The 21,270-nt window shown below is 47.2% G+C and overlaps 1 protein-coding gene across 2 annotated transcripts in view; it reads right to left on the bottom strand.

The window, feature by feature from the left end:
• Nucleotides 1–21,270, bottom strand: part of Spock1 (SPARC (osteonectin), cwcv and kazal like domains proteoglycan 1) — a 438,932-nt gene that overhangs the window by 74,318 nt on the left and 343,344 nt on the right. The window lies entirely within an intron of this gene.

Here is a 21,270-nt window from a genome sequence, read left to right on the forward strand (position 1 = left end):
GCACGGCCACCTCCTTTCCGGGTCTGGATGATGCCCGAGGTGCGCTGCCCCTTCTTCTCGGAGCACGATAAAAACTTGTGCCTCCCCTGTCTGGAACTGAAAGTCTACATTGGTCTTCTGTGGGCTGGAGCCCTACTATAACTGGCCTGGGACACAATGGGAAGTCTACCTAATTCTAGGATTCAATGTTAGAAGCCACAACCTCCTGTCGTCTCCTATGGATAGCAACGGTGGCTTTGGGGTCTCTTTCTCCTAAGGGAGAAGTCTCCATAGACTCAAAGCACAAGGAGAGGAAAGTATTTACAGGTGCCCTAGACCACAGTGGGTTCCTCATTCTTATTACTTTTAATATGATTTTAAAAATTGAGGTTCTTTGAGGTTAAATAACTCATAAAAGACCTCAGCCAAAAGCACGTCTGGCTTCAGAGCCAAGCTGTGAAGAGTCCTGAGATAGTTTCTGCTCCATGGCTGGAGGCTCAGAGCACTAAAACTGTACCTACTGCCCCTTTGCCTCTGGCCCAGATGAGCTATCGGCGTTTTCTCGCTTCCTGCCTGTCAATTTCTCAGGATCAAGGCTTGCATATAATCAGTCTCCTGCAAAGGCCCAGGGCCTGCGAACCTGGTGGAGGTTCAAAGAAAGGAGAGATAGACGGAACTTCCGCATCCACTCAGCAGGCATCTCTTATCGGGTGCCACGGGGAATCATTTAGAAGAAAGGGAAGAGCAGACACAGTCCTTGCCCTTAGAAAACACAAATCATCTGCAAAAAGTCGCCGGCATTTGCAAAGAAACTCGCTGGAGTACAGGTGGACATGGGCTCACCGTGAGCGAACGGGATGTTCAGTCCCCAGAATGACAACAAAGCCAGGCAAATGATACTTTACAGACAGCTCCAAAGGTTCTGAGATCCTTGGGTATAAATCCAGCTGTCACCCATCCAAGGGGCAACGGCAGAGCAAGCTCCATCTCGATGCAAAGCTTCCTTCTATACATGATCCAGAAACGCCTAGCCTGTGACCAGTGTGGTCACAGGACAGGGGCACTTTGTGAAACAAAGCCTGGCCCAGGCATCAAACATCACTTGCTCTGACTTGGGAGTAAATGCCAAAGTCATGTGGCCAGGGCTTTACGGTAAGGCTGACTTCATGAGTGTATGCAGCCAGGGCAGAAAGACCTCTGGGTAGGGGATGTGGCTGCAGGCACCAAGCCAGAGGCCACCTGTGTCAATGTTCTCCTCAAACAGCGCTGTGCCCTCGTTTGATTTCTGGTGCTGTGATACACGCTGACAACAGGAAACTGGGTTTCAGGTTACAATCCATCCTGAAGAGAAGCAGAGGCAGGAACTGAAGCAGAGACCATGGTGGATGCTGCTTACTGCCTTGCTCCCCGTGGCTTGCTCAGCTTGCTTTCTCATACAATCCAGGACCACCTGGCCAGGGGTGGTACCACTCAAAGTGGACTGCACACTCCTACGTGAAACATTCAAGAAAATGCTGTACAAACTTGTCCACAGGCCAGTCTGACACAAGCAATTCCTGACTTGAGGCTTCCTCTTCCCAGGGGACTCTAGCTTTGTCGAGTCTGACGTAAAGTAAGCCACATACAGGGCACATGCACAGCTCCAGCCAGTGCCCTCTCCTTCCATCTCTTCTCCACCCTCTCCCTCCATCTCCTCTTCCTCTTCTGGGCTGGCTCTCTAAACAACCCTCAGTTTCCGATTGGAGGTTTACAAACTAGTTTTCCCACAGACTCTCTGAATTTTTTTTTAGGTACAAAAAATTCTTTTATGTATAAATTTATTTCGTAAAGTTTAAATTTTGCCCGAATTAATCGTTTTTGTAACTTCCTGCCATGTCTGTTACAGACATAAATATTTTCCCTCACCAAACTCCTTGATTCTACACATTGCTCGTGCCCATGGCTCTTTGTCTTATGACCCACACCTGCCTCCCCTGCCCCGTGGTCTCAGCACTGCAACGTGAGCGACTCTGACAGGCAGCTGGGTCAGCAGCTGAAGGAGCAGGCGCCAGCAGACACTTCTAGAGGCACCAGTTTCATTGCTTGCCCTGGGCTACTGGCAGAGTCAGCCTTCTCCTCCTGCCTCCCAGTAGACAGAACCCCGTGTCCTGTGACCCAGACATGACCTCTTGCAACCAAGCCTGCTTGGCTGAGCGGCAGCATCTCCTCTCATGTTCCCCTGGCAACCATCTGCAAGACAACCGACTTCTCTGTATTCCAGACAGGAGCCACTGAGAAAATCGTTTTCACCTGTGCCAGTCGGAGTCAAGGTTCAAGGGCACCTTATCTTCTAGGACAATTCGTGACGTGCAAGTGAAGTTCAAAATACTGTAATCCCAGGGCTAGAGAGATGGCTCAGCAGGTAAGAGCACTGGCTGTTCTTCAAGAGGACCTGGGTTTGATTCCCAGCACCCTCATGGTAGTTCACAACCTCCTGTAACTCTAGTTCCTGAGAATTATATGCCTTCTTTTGGCTCCCATGAGAAAAAGGTAGCCTCATGGTACCATACACATACATTCAGGCAAAGCAATTCATGTGAGCAAAATACTTAAACCCATAAAATAAAAATAAACTTAAGAGATTTTAAATGGCTGTAATCCCACCATTTTATTTGAATTTTTAAAATTCTATTTGAATTTAGAAATTCAAAACAGGCCATACAAATATCCATACAGACAGAGACAGTAAAAACTCATAACAAGGGTATAACAAATGCCATTAAGCGATGGTGACTTCCCTAGGGGGCAGGGCAGGGCACACAGATGCATCACAAAAACAGGTGATGTGTGCTTCACACTTGAATTCAGCTTTCCTTTTTATCCTTGCTGCTGGACTTAACAACTTATATAAATGATTCACATCTTAGACATCATACATTTTATAATATACAGGCTTCTCTGGAGGTGGTAACCAAGCCAGAACCAGGCTGCCCCACTGAAAGGCTGCTCAGTACCTGGTACTGGGGGCTGTCCTCTCAGAAACTCTGAACTGGAATCCTGACCCACACCTGTGGGAGCCCACGTACCATGTGGTAGAGGCACAGGTGTTCCCAGGCCTGCGGCTCGAGACTAGGGCATCTCCATGAACGTCCCCTTCTGCAGCTCCTCTTCTCTATCTCCCAGTAGGTAAGTAAGGTTCCCAGATGCAATGCCATCCTTCTTGACCAGGCTGTTGCCAGGGCAGAGGCCATAGCTAGGCTCTATGCCACCTTACCCAGAGGGGTCTGGTGACTCTCGGAGAGAAAACCTTCCTGCTGAGGGAGTTCTACAAAAGCTGGTGTGGCCTCCCTCTCCCAAGCTTTAGGTTACGGCCCCCAGGTGGAGCCAGCTGACTGCACGGAGCTGATTGGACAGCGCCAACACATGTAATGGTTTAGGAATAATTACAACGCAGTTATGCTGTGCCCTTAGTTCAGGCCCGCTAAGAAAATGAGAGCCAAGGGAAGAGGGGTTAAAGCAAGCGTTTCCACTGCCCCCCACTAGAAACAGGTACATAGCCCGAGATGTTGGGCTTCCCAACTTAGCTGTAATAACAAGACATGCAAAGCGGTACTTTTCTCTTTGGGAAAGAGGCAGTAGAGAATGGAGCAGCACAAGAGAATGAAGGAGTCTGCAGGGGAGATGTGGGGAAGGGAGACAGGGAGTCCTGAGCATCCTCCCAACATCATGGGGTACCAGCAGCCCCATCCTCCTGACTTTAGGACAAATAGTAGGGGATGAGAACCTTTGCTATAGCATGTGCAAAGCAGGGGCTAAAACTGATACACGTGTAGACGCAGAGTGCTATGCCAAGGAGGAACCAGTCTAGTCATCTCTACACCTGCCCGGAAGAGAGGGAGGAGCCAGGCAGTCAGAACGTGGTGAGCCAAGCTCAGCTTTCACAGCAGGGCAGTTAAAAAAACAAAACTGGAAAGTGTGACCTTCTTGGGGGCTAGTAAAAGGGTCTAGCGTAACTTGTCTGTCACTTTAAAAAGCCATTGATGTTGAATGTAAAACAGAGGAAGCAGGTGTTAGCAAATCCTCTGGACTAAGAGGCTCTGGGCTCCTAACAGCTCAGGAGAGCCAAAGCAGGAGACCTCCAAGGGAAGGACTGAAAGACACCCACTGGGAGAAAGGTTGAGTGCGTACTGCCCGCTGGAGAACCATCCCTCCAGCCCCGTCCACCCCAGAAGAGGCTACTGCAGAGAAGCCCACCTCCCTCTAGGGCCCAACTCCATCCCACGTGCAAGCTGTGTCCAAATGAGTCTCAGACCTTTCTTTTTACCAGTGGAGGCTTCACAAAAGCAGGCTGGGGTAGGCCTGAAGCCAGTGTTACTGGTGTTCTCATAAGGAAGGGCCACATGGACACAGATATACCAAGGAGGAATGAAGTGATGGAACACTCTTCTGAAAGCCAAGGAACGCCTCAGACCCCCAGAGGCACCACGGACCAAGAGAACAATTCCTCTGCTTCACAATGAGCCAGACTCTGTGGTTGTTTGATCAGAAACATCCAGCCTCCAGGGCTACCACAGGGGAACGTCATCATTTACGCTGCTCGGTTTCTAGTTCTTCTCTGTGACAGCCAAGCTAACTGATACATGTCACATCTAGTGTTTAAAAAGACGCAGACTCCAGGACAAGGAGATGCTCTAGTTTGAGATTAAAACTGTAAATCTTTGTGCCAAGATGGCACAGGTCTATTTGAAAGAAAGAGAAGACGAACCAGACCAAACCAAACCAATCACAGAACGGCAATCTGAGGGTGGCAGGGAGCTGGATATGAAGAAGTGACTCATGCCCAGTAGTGGAACAGGGGGCATATGAAAATTTCGAGTCTTATACTGATTTTATAAAAAGTGGTTATATGAATAGTTAGCTCTAACTCGACACAGGAAATGAGTTGAGCAACTAGGAAATCAGGTGAGATCATTTAAGCATGGACCAGCCTCCATATTCACACAAATCTCCCTGAAGTTTCTAGACCCTGGGTCTGCTGGAACACAAGTGCCTTCCCAACTATCTGCAGAGCAGAGAAAAGAAGGCACCGTATGACCATGTAGAGGCACTCAAAGCATTGACCTACTTAAAACTAAGTACGTTAGCGGATTTCCCAGCCAGTCCTTGCTCCCATTTTGCATAGCACCCACCAATACGTCAGCATGAGTGAACATTTCCTGCAAGTGGCCAGTAAATCTTTCTCTCCTGTGATTTGTAAAGCAAAGCTAATAACTTCTCTCGGGTTCATTGCTCACACAGGTCTCCACAGTCTTCGCCGGGCCTCGCGTGCTTGGGGTATTATTTTTAACATTTTATTTAAATTGCTTTCTCCAACTGTATTTCATCAACCTATCATCTATTTTTAAACCAGACTGTTGACGGTTCACAGTTGACAATTCTGTTCACAGTTGATGAGTTCTGATTTGTTTTTATTCGCCCAAAATCATGTTGCAGTGGGGGGGGGGGAGTAATCCCCAGGCTTTGCTGGCTTTAATAACTGGGCGTGAAGCAGTGAACGGCTGCTGCCTGCTGGAGTCAGAGGGCCGCTTTGGCTCCCCTCCTGCTGCACCAGCCCGGCTGCGCCTTCTCCAGCAGAGTCAGATCCCCTACCTCAGGGCCTTTGCACTTTCCTCTGCCTGTAGCTCTCCCCCCCCCCCCCCGCCCCACCCCCGCTGACTTCATCCATTTCTCCACTCAGTCTAATGCGCGAACCAACCCCACACCAGTTAGGATTTAAAAGGGTACTTATTTTGGGGGGTAAAACTCACGAAACACCAACCGTCAGGAAAGGAGCCTAGTCGCTGGAGCAGGAACCGGAACCAAGAGCTTGCTGCTCCTTTTAAAGATAAATAGACCACGCCCCAGTGGGCTGGTATTTCAGCAGCTATTGGCTGAAGGAATGGAAGATCCTCCCACAGCACAGGCCCTGGTCATCCACACGGTATTCCAGACCTCCCGTTACACACACACACACACACACACACACACACACACACACACACACACTTACTTCTCTGACTCCCCTCCCCTGCCATTTAAACACCTTGGGGGACAGTCCTCTGTCCTACTGGCTTAGAGCCTAGAACAAATGCCCAATTAGTGTCGGCTGACTGCAAGAGGAAGGCACACTGCCTGCATGGGTAGATCCAAAGGTCCCTCCCTTGTTTTTCTGTCTCCTTCCAGAGAGCCCCCAGCCATTCAAGCCCTGATATAAGGCTAGCCATCTTTCCATCAGCCAGGGTCAGTCTCGATCAAACTGATGGTTGACCTGTGTGTGACCCAGATATGGGTCTTTTATGCATATTTATTTACTCGTGTCTTCTGCCCACCTGTCTCTTGTGTAAGATTCAAGAGTTTCAAAAGGGGGCAGAACCTTTAACTGGAGACCAAGCTGCTAAGAAAAAGCCCTTCTTCAGAAAACAATACCTGCCAAATTAAAAGAGAAGGTACATTTCTAATAAAAATTGTAGCTGTCACCTCTACAGGGACCAAGTCAGTACCGCAGTGGCCTGCACCTGCAGTTGTGCTACCGAAGGGAACTTCAGTGGCTCTATAAAATGCTGCTGCCCAGTGGGGCTGGCCAGGTGGCCTAGTGGTTAAGAGCACTTGTTGCTCTTGCAAAGGACCCAGTTCTCTTCCCAGCACCCACATGGCAGCTCCCAACCATCTGTAATTCCAATTCCAGGGGATCTGACTGGCATGTTCTTCTAACCTCTGCCTGCACTGGGTACACACATGGTACACACTTACATATATGTGGGCAAAATATGCTCACGCACATGAAATAAATAAACCTAAAATTATTTAATACTACAGTCACAATTGCTAAACTTGAAGGAAGTGCAAACAAACATGATAGGTAAATTTCCTTGGTGCTCAGGTCATAATAATTACACAATGCTACAAAAGACTGTTTTCAGGATTTTAGTGTGAGTCATGTTATTGGGAATGCTTTGAAATTATTGTCCCATGATTGCAATAGTAAATGCTTTCTAAGACAGTTACATGGAAGAACACCCTTTTCTTTAACAGGGGTTACTCATCAGAATGCCTGTAGTCTGCTTCCAAGTGCTTCAAGGGACGGGACGCAAGCGAACAGAGCACAAAAGGCTAGGAGGATGACAGCGTCTATATCTTGGCAATAATGGACAGAACTCATCTCATTCTGTCTGAGGTTCCTCATTTACTCAGCAATTATAAAGTCAATAGCTTGGGAAGGAATTTTAACTTGCTTTGCCTAGTAGGTCCTAGAGACTCTTCCCAGAATCCACTGCCTGGCTGCCCCAAGCACTGGCTACTGAAGCCAGCAAGCGCTTCCCTTGCTTCTGTTCCCCAGTAGGGGGCGGGCTCTTTATGAGCAGTGACAGGATCCAGATCCTAGCTGAGGCTTCAAGGATCTGTCTGGCCAGCCCTTAGGAAAGAACAGGCTTCAATAAATTGTTAAAAAGGTAACGACTGAGGCTCTGCCTGGACATAAAGCCTTTAATGGATGGGAACAATCAGGCCTCAGCCGAAGGCTAAATGAGTGTGGATGATCTCGCATATTTTAGACCTTGCAGGGGTCTCCTTCCCATAACAAACAGAGAAACTGAGGTTAGAAGATGGCTGACTGTGTGTGGCTGGTCTCTTCACCTTACCTCTCCACGTCTTGTGGACCCTGTCAACAACCTGGCAAAGCCTTTCAATAAAGGAAGGGGGCGCAGATTCCAGCCAATTCATACTCCAGCTGTTTACTTTCCAGTGAAAAACTCAAAGAAGTGACCATGAGCTGTAGATAGCAAAACCAGTGCCGAGTCTCACACGTGAATGCCCAAGACAGACGCTAGCCTCCACACGAGGAGGCTTACACCCCTCAGGGAGGGCAGAGACGCTGTAACAGGCTAGGCTCTGCAGCTCCCGCAGCTTCTGTGTGGTCACCCGCTCTGTGTGATGTCTTCTGGGGGAAGAGGGATGCTCCCCCACAGGTCTTCCCTACCTGGCAAGCTCTCCATCGCCCCAGTCAGCCCTAGTTCTGGCCTCTGCGTTTGGCTCCCCATTTGTAGGGTTTCCTTTTGATGATCACTGACAGTTCCTTCTTTGCTGTCTGCTCTGCCTGGAAACCTCTGAGGGCTGTAGATAATTCATAGTTCTAAATTTATACAGCATGTCTCCTCCATCTAGAACTTTGGGGACAGAACAGATGAAGAAGTTCCCAGGCCTGTTTCCTCTTGGTACCAAGAATAGCACACAGGCATAGCAAGGGCTTGATGAAAATGTCACGTGAAGGGACAAGAAGAAGAGTGGGGATATATCCCTGCTTCAGCCATCACTTCAGACCAGCCTGGGACCCCAGAGCAGGCTCAAGTGAACCCACTGGGCGAGGTCCGGTTTTCTCCCAGTCCTAACAGGCAGGAGCTCTGAGAAGAAACTGGACTGCCCCAGAAATAAAGAAGGATGGTGGCCAGGGGTAGCCAGTACAAGACCAGAGCCAGAGCTGCTCAGCACTCCCCACCCACTCCAGTTTCCCTCCTCCAGGCCCCTGCCTCTGCACCGGGGTAAACCCATTAGACTCCCACACCATCCTGACATAACGGTTTCTCAGCCTGCTTCTAGAGGGAAACAGGCATCTCCTTTGGAAGTCTAGCATGTGCACAGCACATGCTTAGTGCACGTTCATCTGCAGGCTATGTACCACACAACACTGCACGCCACTATGTCCATGGTATAGGATAAGAAGCCCCGGCACCATGCTGCATGGTATTTTACGATGGTCAGAGCTTTGGCAATGTCTCTCAGAGCATCTAGGATGGGTCACTGAGGAAGGAGGGGTGAACATGGAGACATGACATCAGAGGCATGCAAGGGAAGGAGGGGACAAGGTCCCCGCTGAAGGCTGAGACACGGAGGAAGCAGCTGGCCTACTCACTACATGGAGTCCTTGTCTCTCACTGGTGACAAAGACATTGACTGTGGTTGCTTATTTTGAATAAGAATGAAGCTGATCTTCCATAGCCCTGGATCAGATCATGAGAGTTCCTGCCCTTGTGTTCCAGAAATTGCTGACAATAGAACTCAGTCCCTGAGACTCAGTCTTCTGAGGCAGAAGGTCCCACCACTATTCTAGGGGTACAGATAACCTTTGATATTCCCAGGGGAACTCTCTGGAGGAGCATTTTGAGGAGTCTATGATCCAGAGAAGCCCAGCCAGGGCCTCGGAACACAGCTGGGTTCACAGGACAGGATTTGTGAAGCTGACTAGGGCCCGGCAGCACGTTCCTAAGAAAGCTGTGCTTGCTGATAAACCCTGGTGATTGGCACAAGTCTGCGCCTGGATAAAGTGGGCTTGCTGGAAGTTCATTAATCAGACATCATCCCAGAGGCAGAGAAGGTTAGACTAACACCTCCACGTCACAAATGAGAGGAGCAAAGGCAAGAATGAGGACACAAATAAGACAGAAGAAAGGGAAGTCACACTGGAAGCTCCTGAGGGAAGGCAGGAAGAAAAAGGAGAAAGGAGAGAGGGAGAGAGAGAGAGAGAGAGAGAGAGAGAGAGAGAGAGAGAGAGAGAGAGAGAGAACATAAGGCAGAGCAGGGAACACCTAGAGGTGTAAAAGGCAGGGTAGACATCAGGACAGCAGCCACCTGTCTCTCACCTCTTGGGGTGTAAGGACCTGGCAGCTCAGGAAAAAAGGAAGACAGTGTTCTGGGGTACCCACAATTCTTAAAATAAACTCTCTGGCCTGTAAATGACCTGGGGATTCCATCTCTTTCCTGCCTCTCCTCATTTTCTGGTAGTGTGGGTGGGGAGCTCGGGGACCCTCTTTTCCCAGCTGGCTGTGCCCATGTGAGTGGGTTACCAGCGGGTTGCAGGGCAGTGTCCTCCACAGTCAGAAGTCAAAGGGAGATGGAGGGCAAGCTGAGGTGGAGCTGAGATGCTGGCAAGGAGGGGGTTGGGGGGTGATGTCTGTCAGGGCTCTGTCTACACCTCTCACTGTGAGCTTAGAAGGGAATCTGACACCTCAAGCTCCTGGGAACCACCAGACGTGAGAATCCAAGTGATTTGCATAACCCTTCCAAGCCTCCTTCCTTATCACTAAATAAAGATAACCCTGCTGCCTGCCTGCAGCCTTCAAGAAGGTGGAATGGACAGCCAGAGGCTAGCAGCATTCCTGGCATGAGCAGACAGTACAGCTCTCCCCTTCCCCAACCTCCCACCAGCCCTACCTTCGCCTCCATTCTTTCTCTCCTTCAACAGCTTCACACCTGAGTGTGTCTGAGTGGTCTTTGTTAAATGCAGATTTACTGGAGACACCCACCCCAGCTCATACCCATTCCCGCTCCCCATCCTCTGCAGATACCCAGCTTCGCGCCTAGTAGAAAAGGCTGTTGGTGATGCCCCATCCATCCCCGTCCGTCCCCCCATGGTCCACCTAAGGCCTCTCAGCCATGTCCTGGGAGCCTCCCTCTGATGCTTTGCAGTCTGATCCCCAGGAGCCTTTGGAAGGGAGCCGCACGCTCCAGAGCCTGTCCATCTCTGAGTTTCCTGGACCCTGCATTTGGATGCTACTTCTTACCTGTATCCTTATAAATTAGAGAAATCACCTTTCAGTTCACACATGGCACTAAAAAAAAAAATAGTGATGGAAATAGTTTTGCGCAGGCAGAAGGACAGAAGAACGCTTTCCCCCTGCATCTGCCAGCTAAGCAATCCTACACAGGTGTACTGCTCTTCTCGCCAGTTAACACACCTGAATTAAGTCATCCCTCACCTCTTGACTCCAGGTTTGCACACACCTTGGCCCGGGTCAGAAGCAAGTTCAAGGTTGACCATTCATTCCTGCCTAAACAGGTCCAAAACTGTAAACTCTTCCTTACAAGCCATAGTTTATCAGGTCAGTCACTATCAGGCCCAGAACTCAGACAATCGGCTAAGTGAGGTGCCTATTAGCACATGCCCAAAGCACATGCCCAGAGCCCCACCAGCATCACCCTGTACCTGTGACTCCTCTCAGCTCTTCTTGCCCTTCCCTGTACCCTAAACCTCTCCTTCCCTGGGGCTTAGCTTCCCCCTCCCACCCCCATTTCTCTTTCCTATGTAATCCTGCCATTTTGGGCCATAAGCTCTCTTGGCTCTCTTGGCTCTGCTCTTGGATCTCTCTGTGTCTTCATTTGTCTGTCTCTCTTCTCTTCCTCTCTCAATCTCTTCCAGTGACTGGAGCCTGTGCAGATGTCTGGCTGACATGCTCAGACTCCAGCTGAGACTGGCAGCTTGGACTCCAGACTCAGGGCACCTTTGGAATGACCGCCCCAGGGTCCATCTGTTCTCATAGCCTCTGCCATATTATCAGGAACTGTATAGGGCAAAGGCTCCTGGCTCCTGGTCTAGGGCCTAGAACCTTGACTCCCAATCTCTGGATTAAAAGATCTGCATTCTCTTACCTACAGAGCCTTCACTGGTTAAAGAAGAAGGAAGAAGGAAGAAGAAGGAAGAAGGAGAAGAAGAGGAGGAGGAGGAGGAGGAGGAGGAGGAGGAGGAGGAGGAGGAGGAGGAGGAGGAGGAGGAGGAAAGGTCTTTTCACGGGCTAGCCAGGATGGCTTCCACCCCTGTTGCCTGTTGCCCTCAATGAGCTCTGACGAATGAGAAAACAAATGCCCACCAAGCATTTCCACCAACTCTTGGCCCAAGGTAACATCCACCAAGGTCAAAACAGCCATTAAAATCTCACCTTGGGCCTTTGCAAGATAACTATCGGCCACTATTCAACCTTGCTTTTTATAGCTGCCCTTTAGTGTAATTTCTCTACCCCACCCCTCCTTTGACTGGAGAAAACACACACCAAATGTCTTGCTGAATAAAGCCCTGGATATGTTCATGAGAGTCAGCAGAAATAAAACCAGAGATAAAGGTGACCAAAAAAAAAAAAAAAAAAAATGCCACAGCAGACTTTGGACCAAATGCAGCAAGATTGGGGGAATAGTTTTAAAATGAAACTGCAGCTTGAACTTTGAATTACTGCCTGATTTTACTGCTTAGAGATGAAAGACCTCTTGGTGCTGAGCAGAGAAAGGCATACAGCTCAAAGAGGGTTTTCTTTGCTTGGCATCATCTCTGTGACAAACACATTTAGTAATAAAGTGTCCTTGCAACAGTCCATTCTCTGATGATAGAACTGAGGCGTGAAACTGTTGAAGGCAGAGGAGACTGCCACCTCTCCCTTCCTTCTGATTACAGGTCCCCCCCCCCAAGGGACTGTTCCCATCCTTATCAGAACCCAATGAGAGATGAGCCAGCCAGACCAGGTGGCCCAGGAGCTGACCCTGTTCAATGTTTCCCTAGACAGAGACTAAGGGTCTCACTGCTCATTACAAGGCCAAAAATGTCTCCATCTAGAGCCTTCCCCTTTGTTGCGATATTTTCTCTTGAGACCCGTAGTGGTCATGACTTGATAAAGACCAACTGGCGAAGCCGGGTGGAACCAAGGCCTCTGACGGTGCCAAATATGACCTGCGCGACTTCTCGGGATGTGCAGAAAGAAGCAGATCTGATCTACCCACCAGGGTACTAGGACAGGAGGAGAGACTCCTTGCAGAAAGCTCACTCTTGGGGTAAGATGCTAAAAATGTATGCTGACCTTTCCATTCAGTGAGCAATTGGTACAAGAGGGGCAGAAGCAGGAACCAGGGATGAGGGAAGAGGTGTTGGGGACAGGAAGACCCCAGATGTCATGGTGAAGAATGCTAGAAACACTTAAATGACGACACACGCTAGGCACGCGGCTTCTAAGGAAACGTGACAGGAGGGGAACCACCCCAGCAGTCCGGCTTTCTCTTCTACCTGTGTGCTTGGAGGCAGAACCACCACCCAGGCCTCTACAGGACCAGGCCTTGGTCTATGAAGGTCTGGGAAAAGGGGGACGCTTCAAAGCCCCAGATACTCATGATAAATTCCACCCTCAGTAGTCCAAGCTACTCTGTGGACTTCCCGTTTCCAAGTTAGAAAGCTCGGACTAGTCCGCTCCACACACCCCTACCCTGCCCATTCTCCATTGTACATCTTGGTATCACTCTGGAACCGGGTTAATCAGGCCAAAGTTCATTAAGGCGGGGCAACTGTGATCCGCAGGAAGCCAGCTGCTCTCCATCTAATGTAATTTGTGTTTCATACAGAGTGATTTTTCAAGCACAATGACACCATACCCTGAGAGAGGGGAAGTTTGTGAATGGGGGTGGGGTGGGGAATATAGGGCTTTGTGGAGCCCACACTGTAGCTTACGCAGCTCTGTCTCAGGGAGTTCTGTATGGCAGGCAGCAAGGCACCCCCATCATGTCCTTTCCACAGATAATTAAGCTCATCAGTTACTCTTGTCCCTATGTTGCCTGAGAAGAATGTCACTGTGGGCCTCCCAAGGAAGCAATATGTCAGCCACTGCAGTCCTTTACCTCCTGCTTCTTAGAATGGCAGAGGGTAAAGCCTCTAGCTGAAACTCGGGAACATAGCAGCTTCAGTTCAGATCTTCCCAGGAAGTTGACTCTTGTACCCAAGGGAAATAAAAATAACTGCTTTGGTAGATGTTCTACATCACTAGTTCAGCTATATTTGATGAGCACCTACTAGAGTCCAGAAAAGTAAGATATTTAAAAAGTATGAATCATAATGAAACCAAGTGTACAAGGGTCTCAGGCCAACACCGAGCCCTCACTTACTGTGTGTCTGCCGTGGGCCCATTAACCCTGATGCTCAACCATGCGTATCTCTAAGTAGAGTCCTGCTTGGAGTGGGAAGAGTTACTTGGGATGGTGATTTGGGTTCAGCTCAGTGCCTGAGCTCCATTTTCATCCTCACAAAGACCTGGGATGCCACAGCCGTCACGGAGTCTGTGTTCCACTTCTGAGATGGAGCCCAGGGAACAAAGATACCTTCGTTCCATCCCCATGAGATGCTTTGTCTCCTCTGCTTGACAACAGTGGCATAAAGCAGCCAGGGCATAGCTCAGAGGTGGCAGCGTGATACAGGACGTCGAGGCTGGGGCAGCATAGCACGACCCAGGACTGCCCGCTCAACCTGGGGCCACAGGGCAGCTAGACTCTTTCCTGTCCTGGAGACTGCCAACTGCTCCCTTCACTAATAAGAGGTGTGCTGGCAGGGCACAGGAGATGCCAGAAAGGGCACAGAAAGTGAGGGCACTGATAGACAAGAAGCACCGAATAAACTGTGACCCTCCCAAAGAAGTCTTCTGGAGGACGTGCTAGAGTGGAGGTACGGCTTCACTAAAATCTCTGTAGGAGAAGGACACATCACAGGGCGCAAACATACGCTTGCACAGGGCGCATGCCTATGCCTGCATAGGGCATGGGCCTATGCTTGCGCGCGCATGCAAGAAAGAAAGGGGGGGGGGAGAGAGAGAGATCTATACTCGACCCTTCGATCTCCATCAAAAGTTCCTTTAAGTTGCACAGTGCCCAGTCCCCCACGGCAAGCCCACTTCTCCAGATCCTCTTCACACTCTCATTCACTTAATCCCTAAGGAAGGAAAGGCCTCTCGGGATGTCTGCCATCTAAAGGAGGCAAGCACTTTATACAAAGCAGAGTTCTGCCCTTAATCTCACCATCTTCCAACTTCTGCGCTTATAGCCAGAACAGGGCAAGGAGACCGAAAGTCAAAAGGCTGAAAACCATTTGTATAGAGTATGACCGAGCATGTCATTCTACAGAAGTGACCTCCAGTACATAGAACCACAGGTAATGGGAGAGGTTATGAAAGACTTGGGATCCGAGCATTCCCTCAGTGGCTGCCGTGGACAGCCCTCAACGTGGCCCCCTCGCCTGCTATCAAGGCAGAACAGTGGCACAAGAAGCAGGTCTCGTGGTAAGTGTGAAGAAGGACCTACATGTTGTTAGAAAGAAAAGGAAAAGCGAAGCTTCAAGTTTGGAGACATCCTGCACAGCTCCAAGGCATTTGAAAGGCAAGAGCAGCTGCTGGTATTTCACCCACCAGTGGCTCGGTCACCGCAGAATGTCCTTATCCACCATCTGTGAGAACTGGGGACTCAAGAGAAAAGACACTGGTGTCTCCTGGTGGAAAATGAAGAACTCTTGCTTCCACATTCAAGGAAGGCTCGGAGGAAAAAGAGAAATAGAAAAGAAAGAAACATGACTGCTCCTAGGCGTGGTGGAGATGGAAGTTCACAGACAGAAGGGAGGGCACAACCAGAGGCAGGGACATCTGGGCGAGTCCAGAGTGGGCATGACCCGGAGTCAGGTGCAGAATGGGCGGGGAGAAGGGAGAACCAGACCAAGAGCTCAGGAGGAAGAAGAGCAGATTGGGGAGCCGAAAGCACTGGCATAGCCAGATGGCTGGATTACACAGGGAAGGGCAGCCCAGCCCTGGACTGGAGAAGTTTAGGGTAGGGGTGGCATATGCCAGCCAGAAGGGCTCTGTAACAAGCAGAGACTAAGGGACACTGGAAGAAGCTGGCAGCCAGCTTCTGTTTCGATCTGTTAAACCTCAGCCGTTTGTCCTGGGTATGAGACCTGGCAAGGCTCACTTTTCTCCTGTCACCCACCAGGAACCACTCGGTTGTAAGAAAGAGACACCAAACACAGCGGGTGACAGTTTTAACAAACTTGTTTGTGTGATTCTTATAATGTCCCTTACTTCTTAAGTATCCGATCAAACTGATCAGTTGGAAGCTGTCTTCTGCAGATCCTCAGTTTACCTCCCTGTCCCCTGAAAACGACCTCTCCTTGCTCCATGAGGCATGTCATTCTGGGCCGATAGGACTCCATAGCAGGACAGACCTCAGCTTGATTCCAATTGTGCTGCATGCTGGTTGTGCCCGGCTCTCCCTTCTGTAGACTGAAAGTAACAGTACCTCATTTAAGGGCTATTAAGTTAAAGGCCAATGAGATAAAAATGCTCATAAAGTATTTAGTACAGGGATTCCCTAGGTAGCCCTCCTCATTTTTCTTACTGAAGAAACCCCTGTGTTTTCCTATGCCACCTCCTGGGTTCATCTGATGTCTGACAGCAGAAGAGAGCTGAATTCCACGAGAGTCCGACAGCTTCTGCTAGAGCTTTCTGGGTTTTTCCTTCATCCCCCCCCTGTGCCCCTCACTCTGCCTGATCACCAGGTTTCTCCTAAGGGTAAGCCGGCCTCCAAGAAAGTTACAAAAGGTACAGAATCATGATGTCTGGCTCCTGCTCCCTGAGGTGGGGCTGGATACTAAGAAGTACAGTAGCAGCGTCCTGCTCGGAAAATGACACCGCTCGGGTCACAAAGGCTTCCTGGAGCTGTGTACACCCAGAAGCTCCCATTCTTCTAAGGGGAGCTAGATCCTAAAAGAGAAGCTCAAATACAAAGGTATGAGGGCGGGTATCAAGTCATTTATTTCCATTTCTTCACGGTTCCATGACTTCAAATCCGCCACACTGGCGATAAGCTTCTTCCAGGTAAGCCTGTGGTAAACACACTCAAAGGATATCAGGACTATAACATTTTACTGTGAAGTTAAAGATTTATGTCTATTACGGTTTGGAGATGAAATGTCCGTGCTCTGAAGCTTTGCCCTAATGCAATGTTCAGAAGCAGAACTTTGGGGAAAGGATTGAGTCATTAGGCTCCTGAACGAATTCTCCCACTAACGGACGGAGAGATGAGTGATGGCTTCATTACAAGTAGATTATCGAAAGGTGGAACAAACTGTGGAGACTTCATTTACTCAGAGGAAGGCAGCCATTGGGAGCCCACCATCTTTCTTGTTTCTGGCCTTTCTCTCTGCTTCCCAGCAGCTTTCTCTGCTGTACGCTTCTCTCTCCGTGGCATTTTGTCTTTACCACCAGCCCAACCAACAGAGACAAGTGATGATGGATAGAAACTTCTGAAACTTCCAGAACCATAAGCCCAAGTCTTTTCTCTCTTCAGTTGATCATCTCAGATAATCTTGTCACAGACATTAAAAACCTCCTCACACATGTTCTTATAATAAAAAAAATATAATCCTTTCATTCCCCAAAGTCCAAAGTCTTTACTTTGTTCTAGTATTGCTGAAAACCAGTTCAAAGTCTCATCTGAGTCTCAAGAAAAACTCTTGGCGGCTGCAAGCCTGTAAAATCAAACAGAAGCCACATGCACACGCCTCCAAGATCCAGTGACACCGAGAACAAACAGGATAAGCAAAAACATCCCTCCCCAAAGGAAGACGAGCAAACAAGACAGAGCCGAGGCTCTTGGCAAGACAGATACCCACCAGGACAGACATAAAACCTTTTTAAAGCTCTGAGTCCAGCATATGCACAATGTGACATCAGTACCCCCCCCCCCGAGCTTAAGTGAACCCTAATCTGCATGACTTTGTCAAATCACAGCCACATGACCACTCTATGGGACTTGCTTTACAAGGTAATGCCTGGCATAAATGTTGCTTTCCCGAGGCTTAAAGAGAGGCTGAACTCAACTAAGCATAATGATGGATGAGTTTTGCAACAGCTGACACTCTGCCTGGCATCCCAGGCTTCCTTTAAAGTCTGGGTAGAAGCTGCCATAACCCCATAGCTCTTGCATTTAGCATGCTTATAGAATTAGCACCATGTAGATTGCAGGGTCTGCTGCTTGCTGCCTTAGGCACAGTGACATGAGCCATGGCTGGGTCATCGTGAGCCACAACTGGGCAGGCAGAGAGTAAAGCAGATGACTGATGTGGGAAGTCCTTCTGTAAATGTGTTGCTTTTGTTGGTTACTGAATAAAGCTGTTTCAGCCAATGGCTTAACAGTACAGCCAGGTGGTAAATCTGAACAGAGATAAATATAGATAGTAGGTAAAGTCAGAGAGACACCACGTAGCTGGGAAAGGTGGCAGCCATCATGAATCTGCCTAAGAAGCAAGAGGTAACAAACCACGAGCCTCATAATAAAATAGAAAATAACAGAAATGGGTTAATTTATGATGTAAGAGCTAGCTGGAAATATGTCTGAGATATTGGCCAAGCAGTGTTGTAATTAATATAGTTTCTGTGTGACTTTTTGGGTCTGGTCATCCAAGAAACATAAGAGCAGTCTCAAACTACAAATGGTGTGCCAATGTGGGGCAACTACATCCACATAAAAATGAGAAAGCTTGGGAAGGAATTCTAGACACAAAAGAATAGAGTTAAGCACAGCTTCTTGATAGCCACATTTTTTTTAAGATAGTATCTGTATGCTGCTGGCAAGCAGAGGCACGGTTCCTTTAAGAGAAGTCTTCCTGACTTAGTGTTAGCAGCAAAAAGTTGCATGATTTCTTTAAGATCCAGCTTTCTGGTTTGTGCTGGCAGAACTAACTCTGGCTCTTTCTGGAGGGCCTGCACTTAAATGGGGTCTGTGAGCAGCATGTTACAAATTGCTTAATGGCAACCCATGGCATCCCTGGATTTGAGCAGTGTGCATGGTTCACAGAGGTGGTGAACATGCCTCTGCTATGTTGGACTAGGCAGAACAAACAGGCAAGGCAGTGGAGTTGGTCCTAGCCATATCCTCTTAGTGTTTAAAAAAAAAAGTACTCCTGGTCAGAAAGTGATGACAGACAGATACACAATAAAGACAGATTCAGATTTAAAAAAAAAAAAAGACCTCTGAATGGGTCACAATATTGGATAAATGTATGTAGGCTTGAAAGAGAGAAGCAAAAGAACATAGATAGTCATAAAAATAAATAGGTTTAAAAAAATAAAATAAAGTGTTTAGAGAGACAGTAAAAGTAATATAAAAGAGTAAGACGGTCATAGATTAAAGGAGTAAAAAAATAAGCCATATAAAGATGGAAAATACACATAAAGTCTGGATTATGCATATTATTGCACTTTAATTTTTTGACTATAGAGAGATATTTGAATTTGGGGGCAGCTAAACTAAACCAACATATATATTTTAAAGGTATCTTGACTTTAAAATTTGAGTCTAAGACTATGTTATTTTGGAAAGGAGGTTCTGCTTTTGTTTCTACAGAAGATAAGAACCTGTGGATTCTTTCCAGGCTAATATGGTTTGATGGAACAAGACCCACAGAGAGGTCTCCATGAACCCTAAGAATACTTCATCCAACAAAGAGCATAATCAATTTAGAGAAAACTACGTGAAAATTTCCAAAATGATTGTTTATAAATTTTTGTTTGCATTTCAAGGGAGTTGATTATAAACTGTTAATGGTCATAACCAAGGTCTTCCTTAAGAAAAAAGGGAGCTATAATATTGAGATAAATAATTTGCATTGGTATGGATCTTGGTTTATTGATAGAAATTTAAGGTCAATTTGTTACACTGTGTATATGTATGGCTTCTCTTTTTAATGTATTGCCTTTGTATAGCTCATTTAAAAATGTAATACATAGTTAAGAAATACAGATTAATAGATAGTCATTTGTAATAAACAATCATTTAATTGTGATAGGCCTTCTAGATATACAGAGATATATTTCAGTTACATAGATAATCTTCAACACTTCAAAGACCATGGAATATGGCATTTAAAATGTTTTAAGAACTTGGACTTTTCATGAAAATGATATACATCTCCTGGCAGCACCAATTTACTTCAAGAGGATGATGGGCATCAAAGAGGCTCCTTATGGAGTTTGTTAGCCATTTGGGCAAAAACCTGCTCTTGCTTGGACTGCTTGATGGTATGCTGTATAAACTGGGCATGCAGTACTCACAGCAAAATGACTGTTGAACTTGCCTAAAGAAGGTGAAGCAGACCTTAAAGATTCCTGCTTCATGAAAGAAACTACCAGACATTCTGAAGGACACAGAAAAAAGTGACTGACAAACTTCCAATAAAGGCAGAACAGATATTCAGATTTCCTGCTTGATGGAAAAGTTTGCTGGATACTATGGACTGTAAGCTAAAGATGGATGTCCCAACGTTACAGAAGAATTTTGGGTGGTTGTCCAGGCAACAAGATATCTCTATCAATTCTATAACTTTGAGGTTGCTTATAATACTCTTCCTGTTTACTTAGGTAATATTATATCCTTCTGGAGTCTTTGAAGAGTTGAAGACAGATAGCTATATTTCTCCTTAGTTATAATAAAAGATAAATTAGATATAAAACTTTAGGCTCACAAAGATAGGATAGATGATAGGGTATTCCTCTTAATTTGACAAATGTAAATGAACTAAATATTTTAACTCTAATTTTTGCTTGATAACTATCTTGTATTTCTAATTTTACGATGTTACAGTTAAAACCTTCCTTTTTATTTAGACAGAAAAGGGGAGATGGTATGGGACATCCTTCTGTATATGTGTTGGTTTTATTGGTTAATGAATAAAACTGTTTTGGCCAATGGCTTAACAGAGTACAGACAGGCAGGAAAACCAAACAGAGATATATAGAAAGATTAGGCAGAGTCAGAGAGATGCCATGTAACTGCGAAAGGAAGCAGATGTCATGGAGCTGCCCAAGAAGCAAGAGGTAACACACCACAAGCCTCATGGTAAAATATAAAATAATAGAAATGGGTTAATTTAAGATGTAGGAACTATTTAGAAATACACCTGAGATATCAGCCAAACAGTGTTGTAATTAATGTAGTTTCTGTATGATTATTCCAGTCTGGTCGTCCAAGAAACATAAGAACAGTCTCCAACTACAGATGTCTGAGGCAGAGACACTTAGGGAGGCCTTAAGAATGCCCTTGGCCTGTTGCCTGAACCACTGTGTCCATCTCTTTCTCTGGGCCCAAGGTGGCAGAGTTCTGAGAGGCTTGTGAGGCCTTTCCTCTACCGTTCAGGTAGAAGACAACCAACATCTTGAGACTCTTCCATGTTTTCCTTTGTTTTTCATTTTTGTTTTGTCTTTCTATGTTTCTTCCAGAGTCAAGCTATGACCTGACCAAATCTTATACTCTTTTCTTTTTAATTATAAATCCAGCTTTTAGATTCTGCTACTATTCCCGAATCCTACTGTATCTGTCAAAAACATCAGGGACTTCCTCCAGTATTCACCTTAGAATATCCTTCTGCAAGATACCCAAGTCTTAGACTTGTTAAGTCCCACTTTCCATAAATCCCTAGGCCTAGGGCACAGATGCCACTCACCCAAGCTCTCTGCAATGGTATAATAAGGATGGCCTTTGCTCCAGTTTTCAGAAGTGCATCTTCCCTTTCCATCCAAGACTCATTAACATTCTGGGCACAGATATTCACCCTGTCTGTAAAACATTTTATCTCCTTCGGAGACTCTTCTGAGTCACAGCAGAATTACCTACAATGCTCCATTTGCAGCCCATCCAAACTCTGCCCTTACTCAAATCTAA

This window comes from Alexandromys fortis, unplaced genomic scaffold (assembly GCF_014885135.2).
Source record: "Alexandromys fortis isolate MF-2015 unplaced genomic scaffold, M_Fortis_MF-2015_v1.1 scaffold_1, whole genome shotgun sequence".
Classification (NCBI taxonomy): Eukaryota; Metazoa; Chordata; class Mammalia; order Rodentia; family Cricetidae; genus Alexandromys; species Alexandromys fortis.